General features: G+C 34.1%; 1 protein-coding gene across 2 annotated transcripts in view; it reads left to right on the top strand.

The window, feature by feature from the left end:
- LOC127174365 (cadherin-18) overlaps window positions 1-24,280 on the top strand; it is a 277,340-nt gene that overhangs the window by 556 nt on the left and 252,504 nt on the right. The gene's annotated exons all lie outside the window — the stretch shown is intronic.

Here is a 24,280-nt window from a genome sequence, read left to right as displayed (position 1 = left end):
AACACATTTGCTGATGGACTTTTGGTGATTAACACACAAGCATTAATAGGATGACAAACGGATGTGTTGCTGTTGTATATAGTGTGTGTGTGGAAAAAACAAAACAAAAGATCTGCCTGCAGGAAAGAAAAAATATCAAATGACATCTCTTTGATATCTCAGATGTTCTTCTAGACAGCTACAGTATGAGATAAAATGGAGAGTTTTCTGAACCGTCTGCTTTCCTGCTGAGAAAAACTAGTAATCTTATTTGTTTTGTCTCAGTAATGTCTCAAATGGTCCTCAGATTTGCCAAGATACCATTCTAGCTCTTCCAAATTCACAATATCTGAGTTTTGCTGATGGTCTTATGGCTCTGTATTCTCACTGCATGCAATTTGGACATCGATTTTGATGCTTAAAATGTAACTGAGAACTTGAGTCTCAGTCTCCAGATTTTCTGAATGTTTATTTATAAAATATTTACTCAAAAGTGTTTTGGCAGTACCTCTAATCAGCCAAGCTTTGCTGATAAGCTAAAAATGTAGACATATTGGCTGATTATTTTATCGGTCAGTCTCAGTTCCCCAAAGAGTTCATTGTGGATAAAGATAACACCAGTGTTTTTATATACATTATATGCTTTTCGAATTTTTGTGATACTTTGTTTTTTCAGCTCTTTTTTATGTTTATGCTCTATTTTAGATTTTTACATTAACAATGTAATCAATATTCTATTTATTAAAGCGAAGAATGAATCTCATCAAGTTAGTGTTTTTAACAGTAATTCCAAAACAATAACTCAAGGCAGTAACAATTTAAACAATATATATTTGTGAACTTATGTTAAGCTGCTATTTTGAATAGTTAAGGGAGAAGTTCACTTCCATAGCAAAAATTTACAGATAATTTACTCACCCCCCTTGTCATCTAAGATCTTCATATCTTTCTTTCTTCAGTCTTAAAGAAATTATATTTTTTGAGAAAAAAAATATATATATATAATAGTGGACTTATATGGTGCCGTGAGTTTGAACTTCCAAAATGCAGTTTAAATGCAGCTTCAAAGGGCTTTAAACAATCTTAGTCGAGGAAGAGAAGGGTCTTATCTAGTGAAACAATCTGTTATTTTCTACAGAAAAAAAAGGACAATTTATATACTTTTTAACCTCAAATGCTTGTCTTGTCTAGCTCTGCGTGTGTTCTGTGCATTCCGGTTCCCATCTCATTTTGTTCTCCATATGGAGAGAAATCCTCAAAAAGCATAATTTCTTATCGACTGAAGAAAGAAAGACATGATCCATGATGAGATGATAAAGGGCTGAGTAAATTATGTGTAAATTTTTGTTCTGGAAGTGAACTTCTCCTTTAACTTTTAGCTATTTTTTAATTTTTCGGATCATCAGTCATCATAGCTCTGTAAAAATGACAAACATGGTAATTTACTTTAAATTGCTCACTAAAAACTAGGGCTGCCCTTGACTAAAGTTTTTTTCTGGTCGACTAGTAGTTGTTCATTTTAAGATTTATTACTTGACAATTAGTCACACATTTATTAATAAACCATATAAATCATAATAATGAGCCTTTATTTGCCTACATAGCCTAATAAGCTTTCCACAGGGCACAGATATAATAATTATAAATGTGTCTGGGAAAAACAGCAAGAAGGCTGCATTGACATTTTAATAATTTATTGATAAACTATCTTGCTTTCTTTGTTTTTGGCTTAAGAGATTTGTCATCTCCGCAGTAGTGAATGCGCCTGTATGCATGTTTCACACGGATTTCATTATTTGAGAATATTTGTTTTTATTTTGAATTGGTTCATTTAAAAGTAGACATTTCACTCTATATAGATATGTTTCATGTCTGTAAGGCAAGTGTACATATAGTTTCGAAGTTTTGCGCTCAAGTTCGCGAGACCAAGATGGCAGAAAGCACATCCTGTTTAATTATTTTACAAAAGCACAATGTTTCGTTGTTACTTGGACTGCACGCAAATAAACATAGAGTCTTTACAGATTCAAAAGATGTATTAATTTTTTATCTGTATGACCACAAATGACGGAGTATTTTAAGTGGCCGCACCAGCACCTCCATCTGTCATGCAGTGAGTGGGCTAATATTCAGCTTCCACACTCTTGACAGACACTTTAATAGTTCATATTTTTCATCTTTGATGAAAAAACATATCTGAGGTTGATGAATGATAGATGAGTGTTTGGATGTCCTGCCTGTACTATATTACCACATAGACCAGCCATTAAAGGAGAAGTCCACTTCCAGAACAACAATTTACAAATAATGTACTCACCCCCCTTGTCATCCAAGATGTTCATGTCTTTCTGTCTTCAGTCGTTAAGAAATGATGGTTTTTGAGGAAAGCATTTCAGGATTTTTCTCCATATAATGGAGCTTCAAAGGGCTCTAAACGATCCCAGCCGAGGAAGAAGGGTCTTATCTAGCGAAACGATCAGGAATTTTTTTCCGAAAAATAAAAATTTGTATACTTTTTTAACAAAAGCTCATGTAGCACAGGCTCTGGGATGTGCATCCACAATGCTACGAATCACATCTAAGTTCATCATCTGTGTACTCCAGCTCAAAAAGGTAGAGTATGGGGAAAAACTCCATCTAATCTTCTCCTACAACTCGTCTGACATCGTTGTACCTTTTTTTTTTATAAACAGCGTTTGACTTACTTGCACTTCCTTAGTCTTTGCGTGTTAATTTCATAAACACTGGGTCTGTGGTTCCGCCTACGTTCCGCCTGACCTTTCGACGTGATTCAATAGTACGTAATGTCGTGGATGCACATCCCAGAGCCTGTGCTCCATTATATGGAGAAAAATCCTGAAATGCTTTCCTCAAAAACCATAATTTCTTCATGACTGATAACAGAAGGACATGAACATCTTGGATGGTATGGGGGTGAGTAAATTTTTTGTAAATTGTTGTTCTGAAAGTGAAGCTCTCCTTTAACGATCTGTCCGCCACAGACTGCGTAACTTTTTTTAAGCGACTTATAAAACTTTAGTCGACCAAGCCTCTTGTTGTCGACTAACAGTTAGTCGACTATTAAGGGGCAGCTCTACTAAAAACTCCCACAGATCATGTTTTCGTGCCATTTTTAGTCTTATTTGGACTTAACAATGAGGTTATATCTAAATGTGAGTTGTTTACTTACTTTTTTAAAATTAGTCTTCCCACTGACTGATTTGTCAATGCGGAATGTGTTAGAACACAAGAGGAGGGATTTATCGCATGAACCAATCACAGCCATTCATAACCAGTCATATCCAATCATATCGCGATGGAGGCAATGGATCCTTTCACATGACTTTCCCCCATTCATTCTCATTTACCAACCACCAAATCCACTGCATGCTTTAGGGGTTCTGTTAACGGTTAACGGGCTCAGGGGAGGCAAGAGAGATGCAGATTCCAGCTGTAACTTTACCTGCCGGTGTCCCTGTTGGACAATGTTTCTTCTTTATACACTTTTTAATGTTTTATTTTTGTACTACGAATTTTTTTCTCATCCAATATTTTAAGAAGACACTGCCTTCCTTGCCTCCTCAGTGGAAACATCCCTGGTCCACATGTCCACAAAGTTACCGGAAATTAAAAACAGAAAACGGTACATTCAGTGCACCTAGCAAAAGTTATTTCACAAGCTTGGTATACAGGTCAGCTTTCAGGCTGGAACACACACACACACAAACACATATCAGTAGCTGCCTGTACAAATGTGTGAAGCTTTGCATTGAATGCAACACTCTTTCCAGCTGGCACACTGGAGCTGATAAGGAACCTGACACAGCATTTCATGGACTGGCTTAACATCGCACCTTATAACCATGACCATAAACACACCTCTGTAAACAGACCAAGGCTGCACAGATATTCATATTCGACCTTCCTGCTGAACAGTCAACATTGGCGAGTAACTTAACTGCATATTTTCAGTAGCTGTTGTCCAAATAATATATATTTTCTGTAAAAATCTAGTCGTTTTGATGCACCACACTATAGTAAAATGCATCGCCGTCACTAGAATTTCAGTTATTTTGTCCCATGCAGATAAATTTTGCAGTTGCAGAATTTCTGTTCGAAGTTCCCTTAAATGTATACTACATTTTTAGTAACTCGAAGTGAAGTGAACTTCTTTGTCAGAAGGCTAGCTTGACTGTAGTTGACTTTAAATCACAAGTAGCTTATCCTGGCAGGCTATCGTTTCAAAGAATCTTGAGAACAACACAAGTCAGATGGTGTGTAACATGCTAGATCCATTCCTCACTATTCTGCTCTAATATTGAAGTCATCTGCTGCACTTTGGGACCTGAAAAGCCTTCAAAAGAAAGACAAAAGGCTGTGGTATTGTCTGAGAGAAAAACAGGGACAGAAGCATCTGTCAAGGATGTGAGCTGTCTCTGGAAAAAGAGAAAGAGGAAGAAAAGATTGCTTTTCTGTCTGACTGTGTATCTTGTGTGCTTTCTGGTTTTGAGGGGAAGCAACTTGCTTTTAAAACGCCTTGAGTTAAGAGTAGGCATAAACGATGCCAATGATTAGGCCTGTAATGGCCTGTGTGTGTGCGTGCGCATGCTGACCCACACTATTGTATTTGTCAGCTATAGGCTCATGAATCACTCTTGTTGATTAAAACGCCTCTAGCATGCAGGCTGTGATTACGCAGCTGCTACCATTTCAACCCAAGAAAACAGATCGAGAAAACTATGCTAACCAAAGGCATTTCCTCGGATGCAAAGTTTAAAGTCACACAAAATGGCATTCACAACCCATTTCACTTATGAAATCTGGTGCATTTCTAAGTGAAAGTGGATGAGACTTTTATGAGTTGTATTGTTCGAAAAACAAGAGGCGTGATGTCACCTGGAAAAAAATGCATTAAATGTCATTAAAAAGGTAATTTCAAAGACAGAGAATGATATGTTTTGATAAATATTACAAAGACAAGAATCTCATGCACAAATTAATCCATTAATAAAGAAAAGAGGACCTTTTTTGTGGGCAATCAGCTTGTCTCTGTAGTGTCTGTCCATTCTGCTGGTTGTGTTGATATCTCGTAACGGATCATTACACAGTCGCTAAGAGCTTACTGAAGGCTAATGTTTATGAGAACCATCTCGGAACCACACCAAATAACCAAATTATTATAGTGTATAATCTACAATGACTTTTATTATTGGGGCATATAATGAGAAGTCGGCCTTGTCCGCTTATGAAATGAGCAGCTTGGCTGTTATACTCTCATTTGGCAAATTGTTGGTTTTCAGGAACATACTAGCATGTTATTCACTACTAGACTTTTTCTATGTTTGTTCTGTCTGTGAATATGGTGGGCTCGTTGTATTTTTAGAATGCGCTGAAATAATGAGGAAGTCGCGTTTTGGGTCAAAACTTCAAAGCATGCTTAGCATGTTGATCACTGTGATTGTCTCTCAGGTATGTGATGTTTTTTTTTTTTTTTTAATAGAGTCTTCTTTGTATCATGTTTTGGTTGGAAACCAAACAAAACTGCATATTTTGCTGATTATTGCTTCTGAAAATGGTCAATAATTGGCATGTTTTGGGCTGTGCAAATGTAATTGGTCGCACCGGGAAAACCATTTGGAGTACTATAGACTGCCAAAAGTTATAACAGATCAAGGAGAATATTGCAAAAAAAAAACTGTCTGAGGAACAAAAGGCATTTGTGGTTGGTCAAACTGAACCAGGATTTTCAAGAATCTTGATATTCATGTTTACTTGTATCATAGGTCAAAATATTGCGCCCTTTCCTGCTTACTAAGTCCTTCTCTATATGATTTAGCAGCTTCCACGTGTTTTTCCCATGTTTTAGACAGCATAAATTAGCAGAACAACAAATTCAGTAGTACATTAACCATGCATTCAAAGCTGTTGTTTACATCCGAGTATCACCAGTATGGCTGTGTATCCATGTAACTGACCAAATCGTGGTTACACAGAAAAAATTCATTTTTTTTCTCAGAAATGCATGATATCAACATGCAATTGTGATTATAAAGTTATGAAGTCAATTATAAAGTCAGAATAGCGGGATATAAACAAGCAATTGCGAGAAATAAAGTATGGATTTCAAGTTTATCTAGCAATTCTGACTTTTTTGTCTTGCAATTCTGATATAAACTTGCAGTTATGAGATATAAAGTCCAATTCTGGGGGGAAAGACTGATACAGAGTTTATATCTCACAATTCTGACTTAATAACTTGAAACTGTGTGTCATAAAGTCTGAATTTTCAGAGTTGATGTATCACAATTCTGACTTTATTTCTCTGAATTGCAACTTTATTGTGAGTTTATATCACGCAATACTGTGAGTAAAAAGTCAGAACTGTGAAATAGTCGCAATTTTCAGTGGCAAAAACTGGCTTCCATAGTTTGCATACAAATACTATTTCAGAAAGAGAGCATAATTGCAGACATTTAATGTTTTTTAATGATACCTTCATCTAAAATAGCAGTGTGCATTCTGAAATATTTATCAAATGGTGTTCAGAAGCAAACGTTATTTAATAGCTGAGGTTCACTGTTGCTGATGGCCTTGGTTGGCACCAGATTTTTTCACAAAAGTCCCATGACTGTTTAAATTTGCCCTGCAATATATCTGGTTAAGTCTAATCAAGCATAAATAAACATGTTATAGTTTAATTGGGGTGTTTGTTAAATTGTTTAATTTCAGTCACATCTAATTAGGTGTGAAGTACATTGCAGTTTTTAAAGCTGTGCAGTTACAGCAGTGCGTCATTATTTTTGAATGCATTTAAAGCTGTATTGATATAATATACAGGTCATTTGGACTGTACTGTGCTCATTAATTTTTTTATTTATATTTCATATGTTCATGAAAGCTTTGAGAGGCCAAAGATATGAGCTGTTGTCTGTTCTAATTAAACGGCATCTTGATCGTTGCAGTGAGATATCATGGAATCATTTTGTACAATTGTGCATTCATGAAATATAATGAGTGATGCTTTCTGTGATTCTGATATTTTATTCTGTTATCAGCCTTGTGATGCCTTGCAGCAAATGGATGCGTGCAGAATACATTATGACTCTTTTCTTACACACGCACACACAGAGTAGGGCTGGGCAATATGCTATTCGCAATATATTTGCCATTATTTTGCATGTCAGAATTGTGTAATACTTTTTTTTTTTTTTTTTTTTCACTCTTTTCAATTTTACATTTCTGAAAGACTGTGTTATTAGAGTAGTTTTGCCAACTCTCATTGTCACCTTATATATATATATGTATATATGGAAAGATGGCAAAACTGAAATGTATTAAACATATACTTAATAAAAACAACAAAATATATGCCAGTATCTTCTGTAAAATAAGTAAATTAACCAATTTTGTTTAAATGAAGGATTGCAGAAATGAGTACACCCTAGATGTAATTCAGCAAATGTATAATTTTCTAGTACTTAGGATGTCCTCCAGAACTTAAAGTATGCTGCTCTGACTCTTCTTGGCACTGAGTGTACAAGTTCATGACAAATTTTCACATCTGTTCTGTTTAACTCCTGGAGGACGGCCTCCTTAAATGTCCTGGTCTTTAATGGTCAGAATTCCCCACAGCTGCTCAAGAATGTTAAGACTGAATGAAATACATGTCCACTGAATGATTTTCACCTTGAGAGAACGAATATCTTCATTGTCATGCCGAAAAAAAAAAAAGCCCAATAATGCAGGGAATGAGGGGAGGGTAGCATCTGCAGTTTCAGTTTTTTGTATTACATCACACAGCGGTGTGTGAATTGATGACAGCATTGATAAAGCACAACTTTCTCACACCTTCAACACTCACACATCCCTATAGAAGAGCTTTCACTGTACTCCTCCTCTAGCAACACCAGAACATTTTGGATGTTTTTGGATCTGAAATGATTGACTTGGTCTCTTGAGATCAGAGTATGGATTCCCAGAAGTCTATATTTTGCAAATATGGGCCTCGGAAGAAGTGAAATGAGTTTATTGTGCTTTGGCTACAGTAGGTAAATCTAGTGGTGACAACAACCATGCATGCCACTTCTCCAGGCTGCGTCGTACTCTGTGAGATAAAGTGTCACTCTTTTCATAGCTTTTGCCGGCTCTGAGACACTTGCATGGTGTTTCTCAGGGTCTTTGTCGGTGCTAGTTCTGCTATATTTTCACACTTAAAACTCTAATTTGGTATTCCTCTTCTACTACTTCTGTCCTCTTTTATGCTAAGAAATGTCACCTGGCAGTTCTCTCCCAAGTGGCTTCTTTGTTGACAGCATTAAGTCTGTGTATGATTCAGTAGGCTATAAAACATCTTTAACAGTCAGGAGATTACTTGTCTTTCAAAGTTTTGGTTCAGTAGTAACTTTCAGGAGGGTGTACTCATTTTTGCGACACAACATTTTATCACTTTGTAACTGATCAAGCAGGCTTGTTGGAACATTATATCTCCAAGGAACCCTAACATGTCTTCTAAGTAGAGAGTAATTGCTGAATTTGTTTAGTTTTAGCGGGGGTGTACTCATTTATGCTGTGCACTGTTATTTATATATGTAATTTCGGATTTGATAAGAAATCTGTTGTCTGGCCACTGAAATGAGCATCTGGAGAGGAAAGTGTTTGTAATTGTTTTTCTTTTCTCAACGTTGTACATGCCCACATTACATTGCCAGTGGTTGATGCCACTCAAGTTATCGAAAGTCATTGTCTCTTAATGACTTGTAATTGCTTTGAATTGTGTGACACCCCTCCAGCAGCTTCTCACAGTGTTAATATGTGAAAAACATTGCCTGTGCTCGTGATGAATGACGCAAAGCTTCTTTGCTTACTTAACTGCTGCTGTTAGTTGTGTGTAAAAAAAAAAAAAAAGTGTCTTTAAATAATTAGCCACAAACACAGGTCTGTAGAATGAATGTTCAGTTTGTTTCATCATTTGTTGTCTCTATCACTGTCAGTAACAACAAAAACAGATGGGAATTGTTTATGCAGGTCTGTCAGTGGCTGTAAACACGAATAGCTCAAGGCACCTAAGATCGCACTGCAGTTTTTCCTATAACTAGTACATTGATGGAGAGAGCACTGTCTGTTTCAGCCTGTGTTTCCACACAGCGACAGAACTCATACACCTCGGACGGTTATTTTAAGAGTCGTTATGTAGTTAATCATAGAGCAGGAAAGCGAGTTAACAGATGTTTCGTGTGCAGGAAGGCTACAGGCTGTTACTCATGAAATACAGGCAAGCTGACAGTTCTTTTTGTTTTTATCTATCTATCTATCTGTCTATCTGTCTATCTATCTATCTATCTATCTATCTATCTATCTATCTATCCATCTCTCATATACTCCCAGGTTTTTTAGCCTTCATGCATTAATGAAGGATGCACATTAGGTCATTCAAGTTTGTCTCTATAATTTATCATCCTTGTTCTGGCACAGAAAATGATGGGAATATGTCGCACAAATCTGCTTAAACACCCAAATGTGTAAGAAACAAAATGGCAACACTATCATTAACTTTACAGGTGTTTGACTGTCAACAAAGAAGCCTTCTAACGACCAAATTGTGGAGGATAAATGATACCGTGCAGCCCTAGCATTTGTGCTGCCGTCGTACAATTATCAACAAAGACAACAATTTACCGTATTTTAAACACCTGTCTCTGCAAACTTTGTTGAACAGGTTTTATTTATGTAGTTTAGGAATTTTTACTCCTTGAACACATTTAATCTATAAACCAAAAATATATTTATTGAAATTTAATTAATTGTAAATGCAATTTACAAGGCGATTGATTGAAACTTTTTTTTTTTTTTTTTTATATTTATAAATGTAATGCAATCCAGCATATCCAGTTTATGATCAGCTTTACATAAACTTTACACTTATGTGACAATACTCTATATTGTCAAACATTTAATACAGTTTGGTTCAGTGGCTAATGATCAGTCAAAAAATTTGTTCTTTTAATAAGATAACCAAGAAAGTAAAATAAATTCTACATGGAAACATCACACTTGATATATAAACTGATATTTTCAAATGTTATTTCCAGAATAATAGTTAATAATAGACTTTAGGGCTATTATAGCTATCCATGCACACATATCCTATTCTTAACAATTTTGTCCATTTTTTAATATTTAAAATATCTGGTCCTTGGAAGGGAAAAAAAAAAAAAAAAAAAAAAAAAAAAAACATTGTGGAAAGATATTAAAACTCAAAAATGTTTGAACAGTAAGATTTTAATGTTTTTTTAAAGAAATCTGTTCTGCCCACTAAGCCTGCATTTATTTGATCTAAAAAACAGCAAAACCAGTAATATTGTGAAATGTTTTTACTATTTAAAATGACTGCTTTCTATTTGAATATTTAAAAAAATGTAATTTATTCAAGTAATCAAAAGCTCAATTTTAAGCATCATTACTTAAGTCTTTAGTGTCATTTGATTCTTCAGAAATCATTCCAATATGCTTATTTGCTGTTCAGAAACATCATCATTATTATTATTATTATTAGCAATATTTAAAACAGTTGAGTATTTTTTTTTATTATTATTTGATAAACAATCAGTATTTATCTGAAATAAAATACACTATTCAAAATATTTTCAAAAATATATATTTATTTATTTTTTAACTTTTATTTAGCAAGGATGCTTTAAATTTATCAAAAGTGATGATAAAGACATTTATAATGTTACAGAAGATTTCTGTTTCAGATAAATGCTGTTCTTCAGAACTTTCTATTCATCAGAGAAACACGAAAAAAAATCTACTCAGCTGTTTTCAACTTTTTTTTTTTTTTAGCAGCAAATCAGAATATTAAAATGATTTCTAAATGGTCATGTGACTGGAGTAATGATGCTAAAATTCAGTTTAGAAATCACACAAATAAATTACATTTTAAAATATATTCAAATAGAAAACAGTTATTTTAAACGGTAAAAAATATTTTAAAATTGTACCATTTTTATGTACAGTACTTTGGATCAATTAAATGCAGGCTTGGTGAGCAGAAGAGAGTCTCTGTTCAAAAACTTTTGACTGGTAGTGTATAAGTATATTTTCTTATTGCACTGTCAGATTTGTTTACTTGCTGTAAGTATAAACAAGTTGCAAATAAAAAAGTGCAATAAGACAATATAATATCTTAATATCACATGCATTGTTTCCATTCAGAGCACTATGAAACCATGTTAAACCTCACACTACCTTGAAGAGCAGCGTCCACATTAACCTGCGTGCCTACAGCAAGCTACAGATGTTGGCCCTGACCTGTGTGCCTGTGGCCTATGGGAAAGAGAGAGCCGGGCAGAGTGATTAATGGTCATGATTAGCAGGTGAAGGAATGTGCTCTTATGGCCTAGAGCATCGCACCGCATTTATCTCCTCAACTAACGTATCCTTTATGGAGGACAGCTTCCTCAAAGACTCAAAGTGACCTAGCCAGGGGGAGCTAAGGAAACGTGGGTGGGAATTTTGCAATGGTAATGCAACATGGAAGCAACTCGACGATGGGAACATAGCTAGCCGTTCGCTATGAGTCAAATCCCACGGGTGCTTCATTGTTTGCATAGATAGCTCGCCCTGATATGGTTTTTGCATGACACATATTCAGCGAGAAGTAATGTGGGCCATCGTTTAAATTCACAAAAGCTCATTAACATGCAAAACTCGAGGCAAGATTTCACACTGATGCTTTCGGAGCCAAATAAACCTGTTTAGCTTGAGCGAAAGCAGATAACGTGACCTGACCCAATCACTGCAATTGACATCAGCAGTTTGCACAATTTTTCAACATGCATTAGCGTAGAGCATAAAACAGCATGCGTTTAGAAAGAAAACGGGGTCAATTTTGAATCTGTGTTGACATTTTCTGCAAATTCTGAATTTTCCTACTACGTGGGCTCATTTTGTGCCGTTCAGGAAATGTCTGTGTTTGCCAAGAAATGTTTTTCTTTTTTTACTGAACGGCTTTGAAAAACATGCTTTTCCCCTCATTTAGCTTCTAGGAGGAACTCTAGTGATTTGACACTTCATAGAGTGCAAAGTGACAAGCGACAACAAAACACATTTCATGTGACGTGTCAGAAATTTGATTTGTCGCGTTTTATTTGATGTGTGTTTTCCAAATGGCAGAAGAGCACTGAGTGTAAACTCTCAACCTGTTGCAGTCCTTGAACGCACATTTTCCTGCATCACTAAGTCTGGAAGTGTAACATTAAAGGAATGTTTTACTCAAAAGGAAAATGATGTAATTACTTATTCACCTTCACATCATTCCAAAACTGAACGACTTTTGTTCTGTAAAGCACAGAAGAAAATATTCCAAAAAATGTCTTTGAAAATCAACATGGTTCAATGTGGTTTTGCAGTATGCAAAATGTCATACAGGCTTGAGGGTAAATAAATGACAGTTTTTTCATTTTAGGATGAACTATTCCTTTAAGCAGCGGGCTGTCCATTTTTGATGATACTTCTTGTCCTAGAAATATGGGAAAACTCTGGTCTTCCTTGCCTCATGATTTCCATTAACTTTAGTGAATATTTCATCATGTCATATTCAGTAATTCAGTTCATTGTTCCTGAAATTTCATAACATTTCACTGGCAATGTGCAAAACAAAAATGTTTAACAAATCAGACATTATGGAAAATGTTTAATTACTTACTAAAGCATGTATCAGTCAGATACAAAAATATCTGAGTATATTTAGAGCGGTTATTTTAGTATCATTGAGATACTACTATAGTTTTTCAAATATGTTTTGAATTAGATTGTAGTTTTGTATTATTGTTTTTTCTTTAATTTTTTCGATTTTCACGTTAATGTTTTATTAATTTTGTTGTGTGTTTTTGCCATTTTTATAAGATTTCTTTTAAACATTTTTTGTTTAGTTCTTTTAGTCATTTTATTTACTTTTTTTTTTTTTTTTTTTTTACTTGTGATTTTGGAAAATAAATGAAAATGAGAAATGGTGCTTCAGTAACTAGCTGGAAAAATGTTTTGTTTTTTTTGTTTTTTTTTGACTATATCCCTTTAGATATAGGTAACTATATTTGCCTAAAGATATATTTTTAACCTACATAAACCTACATACAAGTTTTTTTTAACCTACTTATTTTTATGCGACAAAAAAAACGAATTAACTAAATAAATAAATAAATAAATATTTTATATGTCCGTTCACAATGCCTTTTGACTTTTTTTCTGAATTTAAATGCATATTGTACAGATAGTTTAGATAGAGACAATTTAAATGCATATTGTACAGATAGTTTACAGATAGTTGAAAATATATTTAGATTTTTTTTTTTTTTTTTTTTTTTTTTTTTTTTAATGCATGCATTTAAAAAAAAAAAAAAAAATATATATATATATATATATATATATATATATATACACTACCGTTCAAAAGTTTGGGGTCAGTACATTTTTATTGTTTCTTTTTTTTTTTTTTTTTTTCTTTTTAAGAAATTAATACTTTTATTCACCAAGGATGTGTTAAGTTAATAATTACAAGTTTATTAAAAGTTAATAATACATAATTTACATTGTTATAAAATATTTATATTTTGAATAAACACTGTTCTTTTTAAACTTGTTATTCATGAAAGAATCCTGAAAAAAAAAAAAAAAAAATTCCAGGTTCCAAAAAATATTTGGCAGCACAACTGTTGATATTATCCAACATTGATCATTCTAATAATAAATCCAAATATTAGAATGATTTCTGAAGGATCATGTGACACTTAAGACTGGAGTAACAGCTGATAAAAATTCAGCTTTTCATCACAGGAATAAATTCTATTTTAAAGTATGTTAAAATAAAAAAACATTATTTTATATTGTAAAAACATTTTGCAATATTACTGTTTTTTTTTCTATATTTGTAATCAAATAAATGCAGCCTTGATGAGCATAAGAGACTTCTTTAAAGACTATTACAAGTCTTACTGACCCCAAACTTTTGAACGGTAGTATATATATATATATACTTGCAAAAACAACATGCAAAAGAAAAATAGTTTATTAATGCCTTTCATAATTAAAGAGATTACAAAACCCATCAAAAGTTGAGGTAAAATTGCAGTCACTTCACTGCACTCACACACTACACTTTGGCAGGTTTAGTTTTGGAAAGAATCTGTTACACTGAATTGAACAAAATGGTGATATTTAGCAAAACATCTGAAATCGATTTGACCATCTTTACTGGTCTGATGGTAAACCACCACCACATAAGCGAAGTACAGAGCAGGTCTGGTCTAATCCAGCATGTGTGGAAGAAAAAAAATCAATAAACTGTCCACCCAAATCAACTCAAGCCCAAGCTTTCTCCACCAAGAACAGCCTTATCATGTTTTTATGGTCTCAGGGCTGTTGCTCCCCTCTGTGGAATCATCTGAGCACCATATTCAGCTCTTAACACAGACATATTACCGCAAGTCAGCAAGACCAATGGCCCTACTGTGAACAAATGATTCAGCAGTATCATGACCATAAATTCCCCAACCAGCAGAAGTCTTACTCGCAACATTTCTAGTGCACTAAAGTCACATAAAAGAGAAACTTTAAATGTATTCAGCCAGAGCTGCACTAGGTCAGCACATGTTCTTTGTGGTTTTCTCATATCATGGTACCACACAAGGTACTATAAAGCATACCATGCTACTTTTATGGTAGGCTTGGGTGATGCTAGGGTTGTCTGTCAGCCCAACCCTATTTTATAGTAACTAACAGCCAGACTCAAATCATTACAACCTAGCTCCTGGAATATATCTAGTGTGGTATAAACAACAAAATTGGTTGATAAAAACAAAGTAGTTTGAGTGGCTCTGCAGCATGAGAAAAATAGAAACAGGATGAGAACGATGAGAGGGATGCAGTTTTCACCTCTGATTTGTTTCTGTTGTTAAAACACATAAATAAGGAATCAATTGAACTGCCAGGCTATATAATAACATCAATATATGAGTGCTCATGGTGTCTGAAGCTCTGCAACTCAGCCACCAGATGTGGCGAAAAAGTTCTAGCTCTTTTTTGTAGGTTAATCACTTTGCTTTGGGGAAACTAATTTGTACACCCATTAGGGTGATATAAAAACATGGCATTATATACACATACACAAGAGCTCAGTTTGACAGCTCCAGGCTTTACATTCTCTCCTGAGCGCAAAGAATAAACAACGCTTGTCAAACAAACAGTCTCTTATTTATTGCTAAAGGCAAACTAATTCTTCTTCCTAATCGATTCAGCTGCATGCAAAGCACGAGTAGGAGCCACCCGTCGAGTCTGACAGAATAACTTGTTATGAGAGATTTCAGGATTGGTGTTTGACTGTGTGTCTGTGAAATGAAGCTGCTCTTCTTGACTGGCTTCTTTAAGACGGCTTTAAAGTGCGACAAGGTTTGATAAAGTAACAGGGTGAATTCAACTATGAGTGCCGTGACCTTTTTGAGAAATGGCATCGCGTAATGAAACACTAAGTAAGGGTGACAAACACAGAACCTACAGTTAATTGTCCGCACACACATTCATATGTTTGTGAGGACCTGTTTAGCTCATAATCACGTATTTATAGTAATAAGGGGACTAACAGTAACATCACTCAAAGCTCTAACCAAAGAGAATTGATCATTATTCTGTTTATAGTGGATAGCACATTAACAAGACATTACGCAAAGTACTTTGCTTTAAAAACTTGCTTTGTTAATCATAAAAACTGTTTTTTTTTTCCATCATCAACAATATCAGATATGAAAAACATGCTTCATGAAGATAATTAAACTGATTTAATTCAAACATACTGTTGATAAAATTATGATGCTTTGCAAGAACATTAATTATCTCCATCAAACACTTCATTGCTAACCTTGCTGAAATATTTTAAACACTGAAAGCGAATAACAGTTTCCAAAGCTGTAATGTAGGAGCCGTGACAACGGAGGTGGGGACAGAGATTGTCTTACAATAGGGAAATGAGAGGGTCTGTATTACTTACTATTGGAGAAAGCATAACGGCTAACTTGGATCACATGATATGCCATGATAACAAATCACATTAAAGCCTTGACATCATTGAATTTTATTCAAAGTTGCACGACACTTACTTACCGATAACAGATACCATAGGACTAAACCATATTTGCTTTTTAAAATACATTTTTGAGTTTATTTATTTATTTAGTTGGTTTTGTAGCATAAAAAAAAGATAGGTAAAAAAAATAAAATGTGTGTATGTGTGTATATATATATATATATATATATATATATATATATAGATAGATATATAGATAGATAGAGAGACAGACAAACAGATAGATAGACAGATAGGTGTTGCCGGTACTTTTTAGGTGTTTTTCGGTACTTTACTTTCTGTATAATAACAAAACATTTATTTTAGTGAAAAAAAAAAAAAAAAACAACTCTCAATTTCAACATTTTCATCAATTGGGCCCTACAATCTGTTTCTTTCCCTTTTTTCAGACATTTTTGTTTCATTTTTTCTGATAATCAAATGAAGGCATTCAACATTTATTTATTTTTAATCAAATGCAAATTAAACCCTTTTTTTTTTTTTTTTTTTTTTTTAATAAACAGGTTTACTGTTAAAATTAATACATGGAAGACAATTTGTGTGAATATTCTGTGAGAAATGTTTAATAATAATTGTAGAATTTTTTTTCTACAATTAAATGGTTAATCTAGTTGTAATATTTGTTTTTATCATTTAATTGTTTTGTTTAAATTGGCCAGAAATAGAAATATATAAAGACGTAAATTATACTGTACAAAAGTAATACAAGAGTAATATGTTTCTGTTACACATGAAACCGTACTTTTTATTTTGACAGGCTGCCGTGAAGTTTCTGTGTGTATGCAGTATGATATGATGCTATTTTTCTTAAAAGAAACATTGAACTGAAGTTCATGTGTTCATGTCGTCATATAATGAGACGCAAAGGCTGAAAACCACCATGAGCCTCACGTGTGCTTCAGTAATTGTGTAGTAAACAAACCCGTGTTTCCACCATTCATACATACAGAGCCAAGCAGAACATGCAGGATTCATATCTAAACTGTCTTTTACATTGTAATATTCACAGACATTAGTTCATATCACGATTCGAATTAAGTGACAGACACCATTTTGATCTGTTCATCCAAAAATGTACTAATTCCGTGGCATTCCGTGCTATAAAGTAAATTCCATTTAATTGACATTTGTTGTCATCTGGCACTATGTAGAAAATAAAATTCATAAAATTAACTTGACCTTCAAGGGTGGGCGGATGGTGCCATTTTTCACATAATTTACATTATTACAATACCTTTCTCACAGCCTGGCACAAATGGGGGGTTTAATCAAGACCTGCCTTCCGAAAAACGAAATGTGTTGTAATTGGTTAGCTGTCCCACTGCACTGCAATTGGCAAACAGCTTAGACGGCGGTTCAGTACTGCCACGTCTTTTACCAAAGTAGCAAGTTCCGTATACAACTGTTAGCGCAAGCTAGATTAAAGTGATTCTTATTCTTAAAGTGATGCTACAGGAGGTCTTTATTGACCCCCGGTGCCGTGTGAGGCACTTTTTATTATGGATGAATGCACTTTATTGGACTTATTTTGGACTGATGAAGAGAAACACTCGTCTATGCTGTTCTAAAGCTTGGGCGTGCCAGGATAATTTTTAATATAACTTCGATTGCATTCATCTGAAAGAAGGAAGTCTCATACACATAGGATGCATGGTGAGTGAGTAACATAATATGCTACAGTAGTGTTGGGTCCTATCGTCAGCCTGCGAGATTGCCAATACATGATCATATTGTGTTAATTTATTTAATTATTTACATATTTAGTTTCATTGCCCGAACATTATCAAAGAACATCATCACTGATTAGCCTTGCCTAGCCTAGTGCAAGTTGCATTTTAATGAAACACTTGCGTTATAAGTGAAGCTATCTACACTGTATAATGAATACATTTCTTACCACACTGCACACGTCTGCGACACGTTACGGCTCCGACGCGGCCACCGGAGTAGATCGCAGCCACTCTAGTCAATGCTTGTGTTTATACCCGTCAGAAGCGGCTCTCCGCACTGCATGGCTAAAGTTAGGCTAGTCCCCCACCTCGTCCCAACCCACCCCCCAACCATTGGAATTTCAGTAGGTGGGATTTATTTTAATGATTTTCTAATGGGCCGCATTGTGACATTCTAACATTCGGAAAACAAACGTTGTAGTCCAAAGGGGCTGTTCATTGAGTGAAAAAAAAATAGTAGAAAAGTTTCTTACATCATAGAAGCACTAACATTAACCTAAGCGTGTGAACCCACTGCCTGCAAACTCAAAGAAAGTGTTTTTGACTGACTGCTATTTGATTTGCCCCCCCAAAAGTGCGCAGGCCGGCCCCCTGCAAGCAATCTGCCTCTCTTTTACTGTTTACAGAGCTGATGGCTGTCCCAGAGAAACCTATTTCAGCGATATCTGTCAGGCAGTAGGGACATTTTATGTGTGCTATTCCAAAAAATAGCTTACAGCACCTTCAAGTCTTCAATCTTCATGTTGTTGCCATGCAAAACTGCAAAAGAAGAAGAAAAATCTTTATTTATCACCACAGCATGACCAGAGCTGGTAGAATTTTTGCCTGCTACTTTAACACCACGTCACCAGAGAAAAGCGCCATGAACTTTGGCTATTACGGGACAATCCCACTGGAGCAACCTGGGGTTAAGTGCCTTCCTCAAGGGCACAGTGATGATGGCCTCATGGTTCACTGTTGTGGTCAATCACATGACCTCCTAAAGGCCCTGTCACATGGGTTGCATCAAGGCTTTGACAAAAGCGCCATGCACCGCTTTGACCTCCACATGAAAAGTGTTGCACATAGTGTCATGTAAGGCTTATTTTACAAGGTTTCTATGTAGGAAGCAGTACGTACACAGGACAAAAACAATACAAAACAAACAAACAAACAAACAAAAAACCCTCAAGGCAATGAGTTTGATACATCACAGAAAAAAACAAAGCACTCAGTGAATGTGAGTTAATTAAATTTTACTGTCTCATGGTGCTCTTTGTTAAGTTAAATTAGTTTAAGAACTAAAGCAGCATGACTTAACAGAAGTAGAAAGCAATTATAAGGCTTTAAATATATATTTAAAAAATAGTTTTTTTAACTATGTGATGGCAAGATTTAAATTTAAATTAGTTTGAATCAAGTTTATTAATATGTAAATATGATATGTAATATAAATATGCTTATTTATATGTATTAATAATGTGCTGATGATTAATAAGTCTGATAATATGAACGCTGTTTCCTAAACTAATGTATTAAGTGAATCTTTTTTTCCTGTGCACTGTTAGAGTATCATTAAATGTTGGAACGTATAGCACTTGCCACAGTAAATACTGAACCCTAGGAAAAACTAATTATGTTGCAAGAAAAGAGAATGGAATTATGCTGTAAAAGTTTATATCTAGCAATTCTGACTTTTTCTTCTCGGAATTGCAATATATGTTTATATATATCAGATTTCTTGTAATTCAGATTTTTTTTTTTCTTAGGATCTTCTTAGTTTGCATCACATAAAAAGTTAAAAAGTCAGAATTGTGAGATGGAAACACAATTCTAAGGAAAAAAATCAGAACTGCGAAATGTAAACTCAGAATTATGATAAAAAGCCTGAATTATGAAATTTAAACTCAGAGTTTTGGGGAAAAAAATGTCAGAATTGTGAGATGTAAACAGAATTCTAAGAAGAAAGTAAGAATTGTGAGATGCAAACTCAGAATTCTGAGGAAAAAAGTCAGAATTGCAAGATGTAAATAATTCTGAGAAAAAGTCAGAATTATGAAAAGTAATCTCATAATTTTGTGAAAAAAATGAAAGAATTGAGATCTAAATAGAATTCTGAGAAAAAAGGCAGAATTATAAGATATAAACAGAACTGCAAGATGTAAAATCAGAATTCTCAGAAAAAGTCAGAAATACAAGATGTAAACAGAATTCTGAGATAAAAAAAGAGTCAAAATTGCAAAATTCTGACTTTTTTCTTTGAAATCAGAGTTCGTATCTTGTATTTTTAAATTTACACCTTGCAATTCAGATTTTGAGAGTTCAGAGTTCAATTCAGAGATTACATCTAGGAATTGTGAGCAAAAAAAACAGAATTGCGAATTAAGTAAAAAAAAAAAACGAGATTTTGAGTTACTAAAAATTTTAACTTTATGTCTCGCAATTGTGATTTTTTTTTCCCTCTTGGAATTGCACATTTATATCTCACATTTCTAAATTCTTATTTTGTAATTCAGATTTTTTTCTTTGGGTTTTGAGTTTACATCCCAGAATTGTGTGAAAAAACTAAGAAGTGTAAAATAAAAAGTTAAAAGGTCAGAATTGCGAGACGGAAACAAAATTCTGTGAGAAAATGTCAGTTCAGTATGGCTCGTGGCTCCGTTTGTAAGTTTTAAAAATATAAGTTACTCAATATAGACATCTTTTTTACTGAATTGATGTAGAAAAGTAATATCACCCACACAATCTTTGCTGTTGTATCCATATAATTCAGTACGTGGTTTCATAGCCTACCGAGAGTCTCTCAAAGCAGCTGAGCCATTTCCTGTATATTCATTAATTTGAATTCATTCTTGTACCTGCACACCAAGACGCATAAGAGGACCACTTGAGTGTTTCCAGATGATTCTCAGTGTGTATAGCCCTCACCTGATGCTATCTGATTGTGAATATTCCACGCACGGCACATCAGAAATAGCGATATGGGTTTAACTGCAACCTTGAGGCCAGGAAAATGAAGTTCTTAATTACTGCCTGAACACATAAAGTGTTGAAGCTTAGCATGTGGTGGAGTTATTGGAGTTCAGAATGTGGCCCATCACATTCAGATGGATTTCCTGGACTGTCTGTTGCCATGGCAAGAGGACAAGTGCAGATGAGCCACGTTTCAAATACCATTAAAGCTGCATTAACTCTCCTCATCGACTAAAGCAAAAACACGTTAAGCATGCTAATCTGGATAGAGAATTAAGAGAATATTGTGGCCACTTAATTGCCTGGTACTCTGGGATACACTGGAGACAGTTTGAACACACTTCAAGAGAGAATAAAGAAAAGCCATATTACAGTTACACATTAGAGTCGGGCACCCAAGAGCTCATTAATGAGAGTGATCATCAATCATGAATCATGAATGAAACACATTCATTGGGACTTAAACTTCAGTTCATTTTGATTTTGTGATTTAATGTGTTTTAAGTTTCAAACTCTGCTTTTAACAGTTTTTTCTTCAAGTAAATTTAGTGTTTATTAATACTATAAAAAATTGACACATACAATATTGAAAAAATGCAGTATTGATACATTTACATTATAATAAAACTTTATTTCTGAATATGTTATTTTCTTGATTTTGTTGTTGTTCGTGTTGTTGAAGTATTATTATTATTATTAGTATTATTATTATTAATTATTATTCTTACTTCATTGGCAAATTATATTTTTCTTATTTTAAGTTTCAAACTAATAATTATGTTAAATTTATGCTTGAAAATTATTGATTTTTTTTTTTTTAATTTTGTTTCGTTAATTTTTAGTATTTAATAATACTACACATTTTTTAAACATACAGTTTTGAAAAAAAAAAAATAAATAAATAAATTTACCTTATAATAAAACTTGATTTCTGAAGGTTTTTCTTGATTTTATTGTTATTATTATTACTTACTTGGCAAACTGTATTTTTCTTATTTTAAATTTCGAACTCATAATTTATTTTGTTAGATTTATGTTTAAATCAAGAAAAAAACATAATTTTAAAGTTTTGTTTCTTTAACATTTTTGTTTCAAGTAAATTTAATATTTATTAATACTAAACATGTCAAATATACAGCACTTAAACTTCTAATTTCTTATCTTGTTTTAAATTACTACTACTACTACACTGTAAAAAACAAAAAACACAATTTGTTGAGTCATCTTAAAATAACTTGTTACCCTGCTGCCTTAATTTTAAGTTCAGTCAACTTTAAGTTCAGTCAACTTGAAATGTTAAGTTGTATAAGTGACAACTACAATATTTGTGTCTATTAAACTTAAAAGCAAGGTAAGTAACCCAGCTGCCTTAAAAATTTAAGTTGAATCAACTAAAGTATCTAAGTTGTCACTTAGTACAACTTAACATTTCAAGTTGAATAAACATTTTTTGAGTTGACTGAGCTTAAAATTTTAAGGCAGCCAGGTAACAAATTATTTTAAGTTGACTCAACAAATAGTTTTTTACAGTGTACTACAATAGATTAAGTATTGTTAATATTATTGTTAATTATATTTTTTTTTTTCAATTCTGTTTGGCAAATTGTATTTTTCTGATTGTTATTTATTATTGTTATTTATTTATTTGGTTAGATTATTGGTTAAAACTAGAAAAAGGTTTCTTGCATATTTTAGTTTCTTGAGTACATTTAGTATTTATTAATACTTAAAATATTTATAATTTATATATATATAATTTTTACTCGAAAACATGACAGAAATTAATTTAATTATTTTGCATTTAAATGTATTACATTTATTTCCATGTTTAGTGAGTTATACATGCATCTACATACAAATAAAGTTTTCATTTCTTTCTTTCTATCATAACTGTTCATATAAATCAGTCCCTCTAAGGGTTAGTATCTAATCTTGTCTCTCTGTTTTCACCTTGCCCTCTGCTTCCCAAGTGCTGAAATTTTTTCCTTGAGTAACTAAATACGATTTCCTGCCTGCCAAGCCTTTTCTAATTTAATAGACTAATATTGCATTGATGTGAACCTCATCTTACCACTCCCTCCCAGTAAAGGTGTGTATAACAAGCATCAGAGCCCCTTACGAGGGTATTGATTTTGCGATGAGTCGTCTGACTGCCGGGCTGTGAGTAGTGCATAGCGTTAGATTGTCTCTCTGGCGGGATGTTGTGGGGTTTGAGTGGATAAAAAACGAGGAAGGAGACGGCACTCCATTCTGCAGAAGGGGTGCGGTTAATTCGATTGACGGCGTGCCAGTGTGCACCATCTGGGCTGGACACTGACATAACCAATTGACTGGTGTCAGAGCCACTCTCCGCTACTTCCTTATCATCGATTGGCCCTTTGTTGAAGCTGAATTAAGCTGTGTCCATGTAATTAGATTATGCCAGACTCCGCTCCCTCCCCTCACTGAGACTGGTCAGTGTTCCTGCCAGACAGGACAATCACAAGTCATTTGGGTCTATGGGCTTTTAATTTAGCAATTCAGCCAACAGCGGGAACATAAAGAACGTCACAACGAAGCCGAACTAACTAATCAAGATATAATTAATTGTAGCTTGATTAATGCACTATAATTGGTTTAAATCTGGACATTTTATAGACTAGATTTACACCCCAACTAGAGGTAGTGCCAGCCGTCAACCTTGGCTTCTCCATTTCAGCAGAAAAATGTGAATGCAGGGGGAAGACCACAGGCATAACATCTAGTTTTGCACTGTTTGCATCACTCTGTTTATGTTTTTGTCTGACGCTCAGCGGTTCACTCTGCTGTGGATTTGTTTGGAATTATTTCCAATGGTGGAGCAAAATAGTCAAGGTAACGGGCAATGTTGTGTCTAGAATGCAAGTACTGAATTCTACCTTTTTGTTTATTGAGTTGTAATAGCAACATCACACTCAAGTCATATTCAATATTAAAGGGAAAGTTCACCCCAAAAAAAAAAAAAGTCTGTCATTAATTACTCACCCTCATGTCGTTCTAAACCTGTAAGACTTTTGTTCATCTTCAGAACACAAATTAAAGAAGTCCACTTCCAAAGCAAAGATTCTCACTCACTCCCTTGTCATCCAAGATGTTCATGTCTTTCTTTCTTGAGTCGTAAAGAAATTGTTTTTTGAGGAGAACATTTTAGCATTTTTCTCCATATAATGGACTGATATGGTGCCCCGATTTTTAACTTACAAAATGCAGTTTAAATGCGGCTTCAAACGATCCCAAATGCGGTTGTAAACAATCCCAGCCGAGAAAGAAGGGTCTTATCAAGCGTAACGATCTGTTATTTTCATAAAAAATAATACAATTTATAAACTTTTTTAAGGTCTTGTGGGTTTGGAATGACATGAGGGTGAGTAATTATTGACAGAATTTTCATTTTTGGTTGAACTATTCCTTTGACATTATGAATATTCATCATGTGATGTAACATTTTGCTCTGATTTGCTAAAAA

The sequence above is a fragment of the Labeo rohita genome, chromosome 12 (genome assembly GCF_022985175.1).
Source record: "Labeo rohita strain BAU-BD-2019 chromosome 12, IGBB_LRoh.1.0, whole genome shotgun sequence".
NCBI classification, from domain to species: domain Eukaryota; kingdom Metazoa; phylum Chordata; class Actinopteri; order Cypriniformes; family Cyprinidae; genus Labeo; species Labeo rohita.
This window is presented reverse-complemented; position numbering and strand designations above follow the sequence as displayed.